Below are 16577 nucleotides of genomic sequence, written 5' to 3' on the forward strand. Positions count from 1 at the left end.
CAGCAGGCCTGCTCTGTTCCCTCTTTTCTCTACAGGTCTGTCTCATTTTTCACTATTTCCAACAATGCTGCATTGACCTCTTTGTGTGTCTATCTTGGCTAACTTAATGTTGGTATTCTTGTTGCATAAATCTATTCTACACATGAATTTGTTTGTCAAACAGTGTGTATATATAAACTTTGATAATTATTGCAAATTGAATCCCAAAAAGGCTGCCAATTTACATTCCTACTAATGATATTTGCGAGGGCCCCTCCATTACACCAGTTATCAGTCTTTGTAATTGTCAGTTGAACACAGCCTGAATCTTAACAGCAGAAAATGTAGAAAGACAGATAAAAGTAACAAAACTGTATACTAAGCTGATGTGAGTTGCTGTAAGGTTACATCTGACAGAGTGGTGCTTTAACTGATAGCAAGTTTTTCATGAGTATATTTTGAAGATAAGGTGTGAAGCACTTAATAGATTTGCTTTAAAAGTGAAATTGAAGCTTACTGAACAGAGTTCAGATAGAAAATATTTGTGTTTTAACAGTGGGTTTTCAGTGGTGTTTTAAGTGGGTTTAAATGTGGTGTCCAAATATTAGTTACCTATTAAAGTAAGCTATTTTTGTTGTCAACTTGGTTATGATAAAGTAATGGCACCAAGTTGTAAATACATGATTTTAATATTAAATATTTACTAAATTAATATTTTGGGTGGGGAAAGGGGAAACACAAGCTGCATTTTTAAATCATACCATTTTCCTTTCAGAAATCTTAATATATGAAAGAATTATTCAACATAGACAGTTGGCATTGTAGTAGTTTTAATATTAGATACCGGGTTTACCTGGGGTATGTAAAAAACAAGCATAATGAATGAAATAAATGGAACCATAAAGAAAATGGAGCTGGTATGGATGTTTATTAGGGGAATATTTTTTTCACTTTGAAAATAAGGTATTATAATTCATTTCTTCAGAAACTACCCTGGAAATTGCAGTTCTCTTTTAAGAAATCACAAGGCGTTGTCTTTGTTTCCTTTTCTGAGTTTATGTGGTTGCAGGCACACGCAAGATCCCATCTGAATTTATAACCTCTTTCTTGTAATGCCTCAAAGGTTTCCTAACTGTGAGTGGATATACTTAATGTAAGGAAACATTCCAGCCTCTTTAACACCCAATTAAAATGCTCGTTTCCTAAAACAGAAATAGTGATACCATCTGCAAGGTATTCTAGACTGCCAGAGGAGAGACACTGAACCAACTTTTAGGCAAAGGTTTTGTCTTCTACAGGGATTTCCAGGACAGTAATATGATAGGGAAATGCATTAAAAACTTTATCTAAATGGATTGAATACTTGTAATTTTCTAATCTAGAAACTGAAAAGTAAAACATTTCTATCCTAGTTCTGCCACTGATTTTCACCATGCATCCTTAAGAAATTCCTTTCTGTTTGTTTAAAATCCTCTTCTCAGCTGTAAATTCAAGATAATACAGAACTATTTACTGACTTGTCAAAAATGTTAAGAACCGTGTATTGCTTTGAAAATGCAAAGCTATGAATGTTAAGCTTCAAAATAATTACAGCTGGAAAGTGTAACCTTTTAAAAAGTACTGGGATGTCAGGGAAACAAAAGTGATTATTAGCAGTGTGATTTTTGAGGTGATTTTCTTAAGACATAATTGAAGTAACTGGACGCTTATGTGTTTACACAGATCCTCAGGTTGATATGAAACAGAGCTCTCATGGCTCGATTGACAACTTAAGAAGTGCCTGGTGGTGTCAGGTTGAATTAGGTACACTGTGCATCCCCTTCTAATGACCATATTTCAGTTATGACAGTTTCACACATAGAGAAAACATATTTAATTGAAGAATCTTTAAAAATGAACTCTCTGGTTTGAAAATTACTCCTGCTTTGACATAAAGAGCCTAGGAAAATAAGCAGTGTTATCAGTGCCTTCCCACCTTACCCTTGATTCTTGAATTAAATTGCAGTTTGAAGAATGCTTTTTAAACTGGTATTGAGAAGATTCTATGGGTGCTTAACTCTTCACATTTTCATTTGTCTTTTGAACAACTGTGTAGGAATTTTCATTGCACATTAAAAAAAATTCCCTGTGTGAAAGTAAATGCCAAAGTCTCAGGCTGTATAACCCCTTTCTATGTGGTGTTCTTAATGCCTGAATTATTTGGTTTAATATGCCGCATATGGCAGGTCTGGATTTTTTAAGATCAGTTTGGACAGGCTCCTTTAGGTTGCCAGGAACAAAGGCATACTCTCGTTATCTTAAAGGCTCGAGGCTTATTTTCAGAATACTGAGGACAGTAAGGTGCCTGCCACTGCCTTGTGAGAGGTGTGGCTTCTTGGAGAGCTGCAGAAACGGCTCTTTCCACACAGCAGCTCAGATAGCTGGGCCGTATCCTCGACTTTGAAGTGGACGTCGAGCGCTCTGTAGTCATAATGTGCCTACTCTTAATGCGTGTTTCCCAGCTTCTCTCTGCACATCTCTCCCACTGCAACTTCTGTCATTCCTGACAGAGGTTCTGATGGATTCTGCTTGTTGTAATCCAAAAAAGAGCCCCCTGATTGGGCAGAGATTATTTTACAAAGTCATTCTGGCCTCCCTGATGTCCAGCCAAAGGATGTCTGCCCTTAACTAGGGCACAGACGCCTAGTACAGTCAACTGTGGCCGATGTAATACAGTCATGAGCCACAGGGCACAGCAAATTATGTGGAAGGACCCAATACTGACAGCTTTCCTTAAAAGAGGTTGTGAGCAGGGCAGACAGGTCTTGAGAATCTCATGGATTTCTTAGTACAACCATGATTTGTTAAAATGATAATGATGCAATACACCACTGTCGGTATTGCAACTTCATGAAGCAGTCCCAAAGTAGTGGTAAAATGTTCACTTGAAAAACAGCAGCATTGCAACAGTGCATAACAGAAACTGCTCTGGGTTTGCTCTGAGATGACATTGTGCATCTGTGAATCCGTAGAATCTCCCTGTGATAAGTTAGGGATGTGTCTCCTTCAGTCAATATAATTCCATTTAAAGCCTTGTATCCTTTGTGATATTGTTACATATTTTACTATATGTAATGAATCTCACTATATATTTTTATTCTTGCTTTAAAGAAAGAAAAAATAAGAAAAAGGCATATTACAGTTACCCACATGAACTTTCCCAGGGCTCTTCTTTTCCTTTATGCAAATCTATGCTTTCATTTGGAATAATTTTCCTTCAGTCTAAAAGAACTTGTAGCTCAGCTCTGTTGGAGACAAATTCTTTCAGCTTTTGTTTGTCTGAAAATGTCTTTATTTCACCTCCATTTTCAAAAAAATAGTTTTGCTGGATTTCAATTCTAGGTATGACAGCTTTTTTTTTCTTTTCTTTCTTTCAGCACTTTAAAGATTGTTTCATTGTCTTCAGCTTTCAGTGTTTCTGATGAGAAGTTAGTTTTGATTCATACTGTTCCCTCATATATTATGTGCCCTTTTTCTCTGGCTGCTTCCAAGATCTTTTCTTTACTTTTGGTTTTCAGCAGTTTGATATGATGTGCCTATCATGGTTTATTTTCTCAGTATATCGCCTGTTTTCTGCAGAGGTCTCTTCTCTTTCTAGAACTCCAGTTACATGCATGTTGACTGCATGTTGGGGTCCTTGTGGCTCCCCCAACCCCCACCAAGAATTTTTCTCTTCATGCTTCAAATGGGATGGTTCCTTTTGACTTGTTTTCAAGTTCACAAATTCTTTTTCTCATTATTCAATCTGTCGTTAATCTCATCCAGTAACTTTAAAATTTTAGATGTAGGATTTTTCAATTGTTGGAGTCCCCTTGGTTCTTTCTTACGGTTTTCATATCTGAAATTCCTCATTCCTTTACCCAGTATGTCCGTCTTTTACTACAGATTATTTAATACACTTAGCTACTTATTTTGACATCCTTGCGCAGCCCAATATTGTGGTCATCAATGTATGTGTTTCTCTTGGCTGATTTTTTTTTCTATTGACTGTGGGTCATACTTTCCTGTTTCTTTCCCTGTCCAGTAACTTTTTATTGTATGATGAGACATGTTAGAGACTCTGGATTCTAGCATCTCCCGCTAAAGAGTGTTGAGTTTTGTTTTAGGAGGCACTTAAATTACTGCCAGAGCATTGCAAACTTGCAGAGGTTTGGATGTAGCCTTTGTTAGGCTGGATCTATTCTGGTTTTATGTTTAGTTTTAGGGCAGATAACTTAGTCCTGGCTAAGTTATCTTATTTTTAAGTTTTTTTTTGAAACACACCTATTTAATATGCACTAAAAATGAGTATCTGAGTAGCTACAAGAGAGTGTATTGATGTACATACATATACATTTATAGAGAATTAATTATTGATTTGTACTTATGGATATATAAATTCTAGTTGGGCAAAATATACTGATAAAAAGGAGGCAGATCTGATTTATCAAACTGATGAGTTGTTATTATGTTCACTCAAACTATTTTTGGTAAATTTTTTACTTTAAAATAAGGGATTGCATTGTCTGATTGGATCAGTAAAGGTGATTAAATTAAAACAGATAGTTTCCTTTACTGGAAAATTTTTAACTTGTGAAAATTAGATAAAAGAGGAAGGGGTCACTGGTGGTTATGCCAGAATCTTGAGGTCTGTATGTAGTTAACGTTGAAGTAAAGTGTCCTTCAGTAAAGTAACTGGAAAAAAAACAACAGAGTAGTATGTTGTTCATTTAAAACAACCAAAATATTTTCTACAACTCAGCCCTGAGGTGAGGACCCACACTTCCTTCCATTGTCCTTAGCTGAGGGACTGTCCTCAGATAAGCCAGTGGTAATACTCATCTCTCTTTTTAGAATAATCTCAGCTAACACATCAAAAGAAATGACTCAATTTCAAAACCATCATTTCAGCCAGTAGTGAAAAAAGAACTTATGTGCCCCGTATTTCTCAGGTGTGGCCCTCTTTATGTTTTAGTGGAAAGCTGAAAGCATTTGCCACGTGACTCGGGTCAGGGCTTGAGCTGTGAACTCAGGAGGCCCGGGAGCCGGCAGCGGCCGGAATATCTGCCCAGCACTTTCAGCTCCTGCGGTGTATTTGCCCTGGACTCAGTGGAGTTCCTGTCCTGCTTACAGGCCTAAGATCGGGGGTATTTTACAGTCACATTTTGGGGTTGTCCTCCCTGGAACTGCTCCATTCAGGGACTTCCCATCTTGACTTCTAAGCACCCAGCTCCATTCTCTGACCCCTCAGGTAAGACTCAGGCTCTCTGCCTCAGTCCCACCTGCCTTGTTCATGGACAAGGGTGTGGACTCGGGTGAAGCTGTGTAAACGTGGGTCTCTTCTTTGAAGGGTGGCATCGCCTACCACTTTCATCACAGAAAGGACCCAGATGATAGGCTCCATTTTACCTGAAAGTTACTGAACCTTCTTCACTGGATTTATGCCGTGTCTCCTAGGTGACCAAGATTCCACTTAGCCTGCTTTGCGAGTTTATTAACTTATTTAGATCTCCAAAGTGCTATTTGATCATAATTTAATGTCATACCAGCCTAATGGCTTGGAAGAAATTGGTGCACTTCTGAAAATACGTTAAAAATCCCTGATGTTTCAAGGAGGTTAATCTTCTCAAAATGCTAACTCAGCACTACAGAATAACGAAACTGTTACTAATTTGCTTTCGGTTACAAGCTACAAAGCCTGATCACCAGGCCAATTACAGGTTATGCTATGAGGAAAAAATTTTTTATGCACCAGCCTTCTTTTCTTACAAACACTTCGAAATGAGGCTTTAAAAAGTCTTATTTAAGATCAGTAACAACAACAACAAAACAAGCTTTCGTATAATTACATTATCTGCAGGCTGGTTGCAAATACCTTATTACCATAGTATTTAATGAACTGAGCTCTGCTAGCTTCAGTTAGCTATTTTTAGAGAAGCCAACATCCACATAATTTGTTGAACCTGAACTTCATATAGTGTAGATGATTTAAATGAAATGACTTTTGCTAAAGTCTCAAATTTGTTAACTCTTCTGCCTTTGTTAAATGTTTTAAATGGTTGATTTTATCTCTTAGTTTCCTGCAGCATACAATTATTTGCCTTTAGTATTTTACTTGGTTAACTGAAGGTCTTCTCTCTGTAAATGTCAACTCACTGTCTATAAAATTTTCTCAGCAGAAACTTGGTATTGCATTTAAAAACTAAATACCCTGTCCTTTATTGAGAGACCGTATGTCTAGAAAGTCATTCTGTTTATAATTAAAGATTAGTCAATCAATCAACAGACACAGCTTGTCTTCTTCAATGTTACTATGGACACCCAACAAAATACTGAATTACCAACACAATTAGCCATATACATAATGTACCAGTAAATAACTGTTAGCCTCCCTTCTGTAAACCGCTTGTACTTACAGGTGTAATTCAGCCACAGAACTGCACTCTACAGAATCAGGATGATCTCTCTTCATAATGTTTTTGGAGCATAATTGGGACTTAATGCTTCAGAGGAGAAAATGAAAAATGCAGACTATCTCCTCAGGGCTGTATAGTAAGAAATCTCTTTGTCCTTTGGTGAATTTGCACACTCTTTCTGAGATCACGTTTTGATAAAATGAGGAGACTGTCTCTAGCAATTTGTACAGTTGGGGTGACTACATGAAGTAAAACCAGGCAGGAGTGGCCTTCCAGCCGGGTTTCTTCAGGCTGGGATTTGTGGTGCTGAAGGCACCTCAGTCCTAGCCAGGCCATGATTCCAGCTACTGAGTTTTAAATTTCCCCTTTGTATTTTCATTTCTGAGTCTTATTTATATCTGCCTAGGTATCTTTGATATCCTCTCATTCTTTGATCTGTTTTTTAAGTTCATCTTTTATTTCATTAAATATTTCAAACAATTATTTTACATTCTGTGTTCGATCATTTCAACATCTAAAATTCAGCACATGAGTCTTTTAGTTGTTGTTTTGGCTAACTCTCACTCATGGTGGTTCAGTCCTTGTATTTGTTGATTTTCACTTGGAGCTCATATTTTTCTTGAGTCTAATGTGTGGGCCTAATCTGGGATGCATCTCTTTAGTGAGGACTTAATGTTGCTGGTTTTTTTGTTTGTTTGTTTGTTTGTGTTTTTTTGCTAGCTTTTAGGGCTTGTGCTTGGGGAGAAACACCAGCTACAATGAAGGAAAATAACTAGCCCCAAAGATGCAATTTCAAAAAATGTCCATAAAGTTAGCTGGAAGTAGGTATTCGACAGTTCTTATTTAATATTGTTTATCAGAGTTGTAAACTAGAATGTATCAGCCGTTAGCATCGAAAGCTTTAAAGTTGTGACCCTCGTGTACATGATTTTTGTAGCTTTGCTTTCCTTTCTCCTATAAGAGGTGACAAAACATGGGACCCTAGGAGGTGTGAGGAAGTGCAGACATCAGGTCTTAGGAAACGCATTTGCAGGCTCTCTGTCCAGAGCTGCTTCCCATCTTGTAAGGGCTGGTGAGTCTTGGGTGTGTTTGTCTTTATTCTCATGTTTCTGTTTTTTTAGAAAAGTGAATGGTCAATAAATGGCTTAGGTTTTATAGTTACAGGAGTCAGGAAGACTGCTGTGAACCAGGAACACCACTGCCTGGTACCTCTAAAATCCTTGGCATCTCCGGTTAAGCTCAGAGTTGAGGCTTTTGATTGCAGGAGTTACCAGGTCACCTCTGCTTCGTTGGTCTCTCTTCCACTTGCTTACGATTTACTGCCTCTGCTCTGGTTTCAGCCCACTGTTTTCATTTCCCCCCTTGGAGATTTTCCTTACTTTCTAGGGAGCACAGGAATGCATGAAAAGTTAGTTTTATAGTAATTTATCCAGGAAGAGTTAGAATAGCCTTTGAAAGTAATGGATCTGTCATACAGCCAGAAATGAGAGTCCCAGGAGGTATTCATTTATCATCATTTTACAGAAGAAGAAACAAAAGTATGAAGATGGTAAGTAATTTGCCCAAGATCACAGAGCTGGTGAATGATAAAGCTGTTATTGGAAGTTACGGGTGGTCTGGCTGCAGAACCTACACTTGAACCACCACTCATGCATCTGAATCTCAGGGGAGACTGCACACACGGTGCTAGAAGTAGTTGAGTAGTGAGAGATGATAGGATACCAAGGGAGCAGGGAGGATGGAGCACTAAGTAAAAGGGAAATTTGAGGGGAAGAGGAACCTTGGAGAAAAGCTATTGATAATGAAATGAAATGTAGGAGGAAGTGTAGGAAAATGAAGGGTCACAGAAGTCGAGGGAACAGAATTTCAAGGAGGGAGTGGTAAGGAAAGTCATCATATGCAACAGTGCAGTACAGTAACGATCAATAATTACCTATCTTCTTTGGCAACTAGAAAGTCACTGCCATTATGAACAGTGCTATAGACTGAATGTTGAATGTTCCTGTCCCCATAGAATTCCTATGTTGAAACTTAATACCCAAAACAGATTTCTTCTGTATAGCACAGGGAACCATATTCAATATCTTATAGTAACTATAATGAAAAAGAATATGAAAACAAATGTATATATGTATATGTATGACCAGGACATTACGCAGTACACCAGAAACTGACACATTGTAACTGACTATACTTCAATTAATAACAATAATTTTAAAAGGATGAAAAAAAGAAACTTAATCCCCTAATGTGGTGGTATAGGAGGTGGGTGTGGCCTTTGGGAGTTGATGAGGTGGTAAGGGTGGAGCCCTGGTAAATGGGATTCACACTCTTATATAAGAGGCCCCAGGGAGCTCTCTGGCCCCTTCCTCCACGTGAGGACACAGGTGAGAAGATAGTCCTCTATGAACCGGGAAGCAAGTTCTCACCTGACGCTGAATCTGCTGTTGTCTTCATCTTGGAATCCCTAGCCTCTAGAAGTGTGAGAAATAAACACTTGTATTTTAAGGCACCAAGTTTATGGCAGTCCGAATGCACTGAGACACATGGCCAATTTCAGTGCTGGACTGAGGATTCAACTGGAAGCAATGCACTGTGGATGGAAGTGTCAGAAGTTGGCATGAGAACGGAGAGAACCTGAAAGGTTCGGTGAGAGGGAGGCACAGGGTCAAGAGTCAAGATGTTTCAAGGTTTAAAAAAATAGAACAAAGGAGAATGATGTAAAAATGAGTTACTAAAACCATAAATTTTATTCTATCTAGAAATACATTATTATTGCAGCTCAGGGTTTTCATACTTTTTTACATTTCCCCTCACAGTTACCCAGCTCTGTTCTCTTGTATCAAGTGGGAAAGAACATTAAAACACTCCGAGGTTGGGGGGGGTATTTTATTGCCTGACGGCCATAATTCCCTCCTTGTCAAAGAGTAATTCCTTAAATCAAAGACAGCTTTGAAAAACTATGTCTTATTATTTTAGCTAAAACAAGTGTTTTGACAAAGAATCAAAGTTACTTAGCCTGAAGAAAAGAAAGCAACGATGTGGTCCCATAACTCTTGAAGCTTTTTATTACGATATGAGGAATTAATTACTGTGAATGGTGATCAGCTCTTATCTTTATGAAGGATAAAAAGAAGGAATGGACTTTCATTTTTATTTATTTATTTTTGAAGTCTAGTCAATTTACAATGTTGTGTTACTTTCTGGTGTACAGCATAGGGATTCAGTTATACATGTATATATATTCCTTTTCATGTTCTTTCTCATTATAGGCCATTATAAGGTACTGAATATAGTTCCCTGTGCTATACAATAAATGGAGGTCTTTAATTAGATCTAAGTATGAGCCATTTATTGAACAAGTTTGTTAAAACTAACTTTGTTTCCTGGGGACTGATCTCTCAGCATTTAGTAGCTTATTAGTACTTCAACTCTCCCTTGTTAGAAAGACAGGACCAAAGCAGTACCAGGTCTCTGGGCAGTTTTATTGCCCTGGGAGGAGCTGCTCTCACTTGGGTCAGAGAGTCCCCAATTTTAGGTTGTGTTGGAAACACCTGGGGAGCTCATGTAGTGTGCAGATTCAAGGGTCTCATTGCTGTAGCTTCTGATCCGGTAAGTGCTGGTTGGGGTCTGAGAGCATGCATTTATAATGAGTTCTCTGACTGATTCTAGACCAGGTGCACTGAAGCCCATACTTGGTGATTACTGGCCTATGCTCGCCTTTGGCAAAATTCGAGAAGAACCGTTAGGGTGCATGCCCTGGCCCCTGTCCTCCCCTTCCTCCAAGCATACTTGTTCCCCAGACTTGAACCTCACTATTCCCTTCTTGGGCCTAGACCCAGCCTGCTGATCTGAGGTGTGTAGGTCATCTGAGGCCCAGGTAAAGGGGTGGCAGTGTGGGAGGATGGCCCTTCGGCTGACTCTGGGTTCTTCACATGGTTGTTCTTTCTGGGGCTAGAGAAACAAGTCAGGCCAAGGAGAGGCCTTGGTACTGGCTGGGGATGGGGCCTGCAGAGTCTTAGTTGCTGATTTGACTTTCAGTAAGTCTTCGTTTGTTACATTGTTTTCCGAATTTTAAAAACTTGACCTCTTTAAAAAACAGTATATGATGCTTAAGATTTTTAGTACCATTTCTATTAACTGTATATTTTTGACTTTTCAAAAAATAACTGCTAAAACATATTTTAAACAAATAGGCTGTATTTTGTCACTGTTAAGAAAAAGAAATTAATACTGTGTTCATAAGGGGTTCTGAAAAGCAAAGCCATCATTTTCACCTATTTGCCTGGTCTCCAGACTTCCTCTTACATTTTTTTTTGAGTGTTAGTTTCTGTGTACAGTATAATGATTCAGTTTTATATATATGTATATTCTTTTTCATTGTAGGTTATTCAAAGATATTGAATATAGTTTCCTGTGCTATACAGTAGGACCTCATTGTTTATCTATTTTATATATAGCAGTTAGTATCTGCAAATCTCAAACTCCCAATTTATCCCCCCATCTTTCCCCCCCGATAACTGTAAGTTTGTTTTCTATGTCTGTAAGTCTGTTTCTGTTTTGTAAATAAGTTCATTTGTGTCATTTTTTTAGATTCCACATATAAGTGATAGCATATGGTATTTTTTTTTCTCTTTCTGGCTTACTTCAATTAGAATGATCTCCAGGCCCATCCGTGTTGCTGCAAATGGCATTCTTTCTTTCTTGTTTATGGCTGAGTAGTATTTTACACACACCCACACACCCCCACCCCCACCCACATCTGCTTTACCCAGTCATCTGTCAATGGATATTTAGGTTGTTTCCATGTCTTAGCTATTTTAAATACTGCTGCTATGAACATTGGGGTGCATGTATCTTTTCCCATTTTCTCTGGATATATGCTCATAAGTGGGATTGCTGGATCATAGGGTAAGTCTATTTTTAGTTTTTTAAGGAATCTCCATACTGTTTTCCATAATGGCTGCACCAAACTGCATTCCCACCAGCAGTGTAGGAGGGTTCCCTGTTCTCCACACCCTCTCCAACATTTATTTTTTGTGGACTTTTTAATGATGGCTATTCTGACTGGTGTGAGGTGATACCTCATTGTAGTTTTGATTTACATTTCTCTGATATTTACTGATATTGAGCATTTTTTCATGTGCCTATTGGCCATTTGTATGTCTTCATTGGAGAGATGTTTGTTTAGGTCTTCTGCCCATTTTTGAATTGTGTTGTTTGTTTTTTGTTATTGAAAATGTCCTGAGACTGGCTATTCTTCCTTACTTCTTCTAAATTCCACCTGATGATTCCTTAAACATTTACCTAGCATCATGTATGTACCAGCTAAGAGGCAACCTGCAGTGGGAGGTAGGCAATCACAAATGCTGCGATTTTCCAAAGCTGTTGATTCTCTACAATGACTGCTGGGACTTTAATCGCTAAACTACAGGGCCAGGACCCAGGCCTTGCACTCCAATGTCTGGACCAGACTTGTACCTGATTGGTCCTGTCTTCCACCCTGATTGGTCCTGTCTTCTACCCACTCCCTATGTGACTTGCAACGGTTAAATCAGAGTATGATCTATTTATTACCTAGTGGCTATTTGGAAAAAGCTCTGTTTGTTACCATAATCCATGTTATATCTGAATGTTCTGAAGTAATTGAGTTCAGATGCTTAGGATAGATAGAGTCCAAATGAAAATCAAAGGCAAATTTTATATAAAACAAATAAAAACTCCTCTCTTTTGTCAAGTAAAATGCTCAGAAGCTTGCAGGCTTCATGCACAAATCATAGTTAATTTTTCTATTTTCACCTACTCTAAGAGACAAAGCAATAGCTATTTCAACCAAAAATAACCTCCACAGTGACGCAGACCCACAGCAAGTGGCTGCCGCCCCTCCCCCTCCCCACTCCCAGGTCTTGTTTACAGCCAGAGTGTTGACAAAGTCAACAGGATGTGGTCACAGGCCAAGGGTTACAGGGCCTATATGGTGCAGAGTGTATAAGAGGTATTTTTCCTGTCTTATTCTGAAAAGAACTCAAGCAATGTGGATGGTGACATCTGAATCACAATTATGGCAAGTCAGAAGAGTCCTGCAGTCGTCACCCATGACCTTAGCTAAAGCACTTTAGGAACAACTGCTTGGTCCTCTATTTTCTCTGTCCCGGCTCCCCTATGTGTATACACAGCCCCAAGAGCAGAGGTGCTCTCAGCCCACCTGAGCCTGCCCTCCTGCTGGCCATCTTCCGGGGCCTCAGGCCCTGGCCTCTGAATCTTCCCAGTCCCTCCTCACTCCTGCTGTGACTTCACTTATCCGGCCAATCCCCGGAGCCCTGTGGGGACACAGTGACCTAGAATTCCTCCTCCTTTTGGCCTTCCTTCAAATCCCAGCTCCTTCAATCCCCTGCTTTCCCCAGTGATGGAGAACATTTCCACACCGCTGCCTTGCTGCCTGGGCTCCTCAGCTCTAATACCCCGTGCGCCCTCGCCGTGGACTGGGAATCCTTTTCTTCCAATCATCCTTCGCATTCCCTCTCCCCTTCCTAACAGAGGTGGTTTCAGCCTTTCCCACCGTCCCAAGGCCTCAACCTGATCTCTGCTCCCTTCCGGGCAACTCAGCATTCGTTCTACATGACAGAGATCTCTGGAACCAGAGAGCACGCCTGAACTCTCTCCACCTCCCTCTTCCAACCACAAGACCCTTTGGTATCATCAGCCTCTTCAACTTACGTTTCTGAGGCTAAAAATTAGTCTTTCTCTTCAAGGTGAAACTTGGTGTATGCTGGTGATGCCGGCCACTCTTTCATCCAAAAACCTCTTCCTGCCTCTCTCTAGATTTCAAATCCTTCCTCTGCAATGGTTCCTTCTTCTCCCCTAGGTAGTATATTGGACTCCAAGCTGGATACAAACTGAGGTAGTTTTCAGTCTGATTATGTAACTTCATGTACCATGTGGGTCTCCCTGTCTCTAACTAGATTTTGACATCTGGGGCCTTAGGTTGCTTAGAGAGCCAAAGGGGCAAAATCTTGGCTTTTGAATTTCAAAAGCTAAGGTCCACGTACAAGGCACTGATTTGCAAGATTATAGGATGTAGTAACAGTTATTTTTCCAGTCCCTTAGCAGACAGATTCCTCAGCCATGGAGCGAGGAAAGTTATCGAGGAGAGCACTGGGGTGAGATGCTGCAGGTGTGAGGGAACGAGGGCAGGCGGGGATGGTGTGCCCAACAGCCCTTCCCTCCTCCCCTGTTGCAGAGCCCACCTCGTGTCAGAGAAGCTGAGTAACAGGCATTTGCCTTCCCAGACTCCACTGCAGCTAGACTCGATAGAGGGGGCTTTTACAGAGATTGTCTTCCCTGACTGCACAGAGAGAGAGAGAGAGAGAGAGAGAGAGAGAGAGGAGAAGGAATCCTGCTCCCCCTCCTTTTGGAATGTTGTCATGTGACCGTCTGGGGTTTTATCTCCTTGTGATCATGAGGGGGAACTGTGGCTGACAGAGGATGGCTGAGTAGGAAGATGGCAAGAGCCTGAGCTTCCATGGACATTACTGAGATGCTAGACTAACCGAGGGACTGCCTACCTGTGGATTCCCTGTTATATAAGATAATACGATATTCTTACTGTTTAAGCCACCCTTATGCAGTTATATGTAGTTGAAAACATCCTGAACTCATTCCTTTCACTTTCTCAGAGAAAAGTCTTATTGCCAATGACTAGTAGGGGATGACAGAACTTCCAGATAGTTTGGGGGAACTAAGACTGAAGGGACCTCTGTCTGGCATTATCAGAGACGTCTTGTTTGTTGGCAAACCCTGTGGGGTTCCTCGTCAGCATCACAGTAAGAGGGTGATAAGAAAGGAATGGCTGTGTGGCCTGTTACAGAAGGCCTGAGCCTCCTTTCCAGATTTCCGGGTTTCCCTGGAATAGCACGGGTGTGCAGCCATCCTTCCCCTCAAGAGCAATGGGAAAATCAAGGAGAAAAAGTCAGACCGGAGAGGCTCTGGGTGTGGGTGAGGAGCTCTGAAGTCCAGACAGGAAGTCCCTCTCACGGAGGAGACGGACGGTGCCTGACGGCCAGATACCTCCTCACATCCCCGATGCTATCCAAACTTTTCCTCCAAACGTGGACACAACCGCAAGAAAAAGTGGGAAGGGAAATCTCTGAATTGTTTCTGAGTTGATGGAATTTACCCTGAACTGACTCAGATAAAGGTTCCTAACAATACGTGGAATGGGGGACTTGGACCAGAAAGTTAACTTAGTTATAGAAAAGCGAATGTTTTTCTTTTACATATTTGAATATATGGACAGAAATACCTTTCCTTCCGAATAATCCTCTATTGTAAAAAACAAAACAAAAAACCCAACTTCAATCCTGCTCTCCTCTGAAGCTGTCCTTTCATTCCCTTTACTGCCAAACTTTTTGAGAGAATTATCTGTACCAGGGGCCTCTACCTCTTTAAGATCTACTTTGTCCTTAACCCCTTCTCATCTGGCATCGGGCTCCAGGCTAACAAACCTGCTATCTAACTGGTCAGTTATTCAGAAAACATTTATTGAATTTATACCTTGAGTTATGATTTTTCTCCTTTTTGACTTAGACACAAGAGTTTCAATGAATGAATAAAGAACTTCACAAATGTTCCACTGACCCTTCAGGTGAGCCCAAACCCAAATCACCATCCTTCCCCTCAAAACAGCTTAAACTCCTGACTTGTGATCTTCCAACAGTCCACAACTCCAGGGTCATCTTTAATCCTTCTATTTCCCTTTGCCCATCTAACCCATTTCAAGTCTCTCTCCTTTGGGGCCTCCCACAGACGAATGGTGTGAAAGCCAAATGGGCCAGTCCCTGTGGCCCTTAACTAGAAATGTGCTTCAGAATCGCCTGTGTGAAACACACAAGGATCAAAAACAAACAGAAAACTGATCCTGGCTCTGGACGTGAGGCCCAATCAGAATATCAGTATCTCCTTCACTTGTGCCCTGTGGACCCGATCAGAAAGGACTGGCTGCTTCCTGTGTCTGTCCAGCCAAATGGGAATGGCTTCTGCCCCTGCCTTCCTCCAGGGTCTTCTCAGCGTCCAGCCCGGGGCTGGGACGATCCTTACTGGGATGCCTACGATTGTGTTGAATGTGCTTTCCGAAATGCATCTAACAGATGGTCTCCATAAGAAGTAAGCAGCTGCCATGTGCTTTAGGACGGGTGTTTGAGCCATTGGATTCTTTCCGTGAGGGATCTGGAGATCTCATTTACCACTCCCTGTGACACACCAAGAGTCCACCAGAAACTGGTTTCTGGACTTAAAGAACAGGTATACAATTTTCACAGATGGCTTCAGCTCAGAGCCTTCCGGAACCAGGAAAGGCCTGTGAGGCACAAACCTCGTTCATTGGCTCACTTCTTCGGGCTGATCCCCGTACTCATGGCTCCATTACATTCAGCTGGCAGGGCTGGGTTTGGCCTGTGGTCATCTGTCAATCAGTTGCTCATCCAGGAGGCATCCAATCAGTTACTTGGCTAATTATTCAATCATTCGTTTATTCAGGCAGGCCTCCGTCATACCGTCATCCATTTCCCCAGCCATCCACCCACCCAACAGATACTCACTGCGAGCCTACTATGTGCCAGGCACTGCTTTCACATTAGAGAGCAAACAGACGGTAACATGAGGAGCGCAGGACCCTCAGAACCTACCAGAAAGGAGTTGGGCGGCTTTCCCAGGAGTTCTTGCGCCTGGAGATGAATGTCCTGCACCTGGCTGAGCGTTGCCGCCCACTCTCAACTCTTCCTGCTTTGCTCCTTCCAGTGGTTGGGGCCCACTGCCTCTAGGTCCCAAGCCGCAGATGGAAAGCTCAAGGCAGGAATGAGGTGGACGCCGGAAGAGGTGAGATGAAAACAAGCACGGAGCCGGGAACACAGTGGGAAAGGAGCGTGGCCAGGAGCGTGTTTGCAAGTGGCCGCGTTCATTGTCTTCGGGGGAGGGCCGAGGAGGGAGATGCTGGCAGGCGGGGAGGGGTGGGTAGGGGCTCGCCGGCTCCGTCCGCGGGTCTGAGCTCTCGGGGCGCCAGCGGGGCGGCGGGGCCGGAGGCGGCCGGGCGCGGGGCGGCGCGGCGGGGGCGCGCGGCGGGAGGGGCTGTGCGCGGCGCGGCCCCCGAGCGCGCGGGGCCTGGCGAGG

The sequence above is a fragment of the Vicugna pacos genome, chromosome 6 (assembly GCF_048564905.1).
Source record: "Vicugna pacos chromosome 6, VicPac4, whole genome shotgun sequence".
Classification (NCBI taxonomy): Eukaryota; Metazoa; Chordata; class Mammalia; order Artiodactyla; family Camelidae; genus Vicugna; species Vicugna pacos.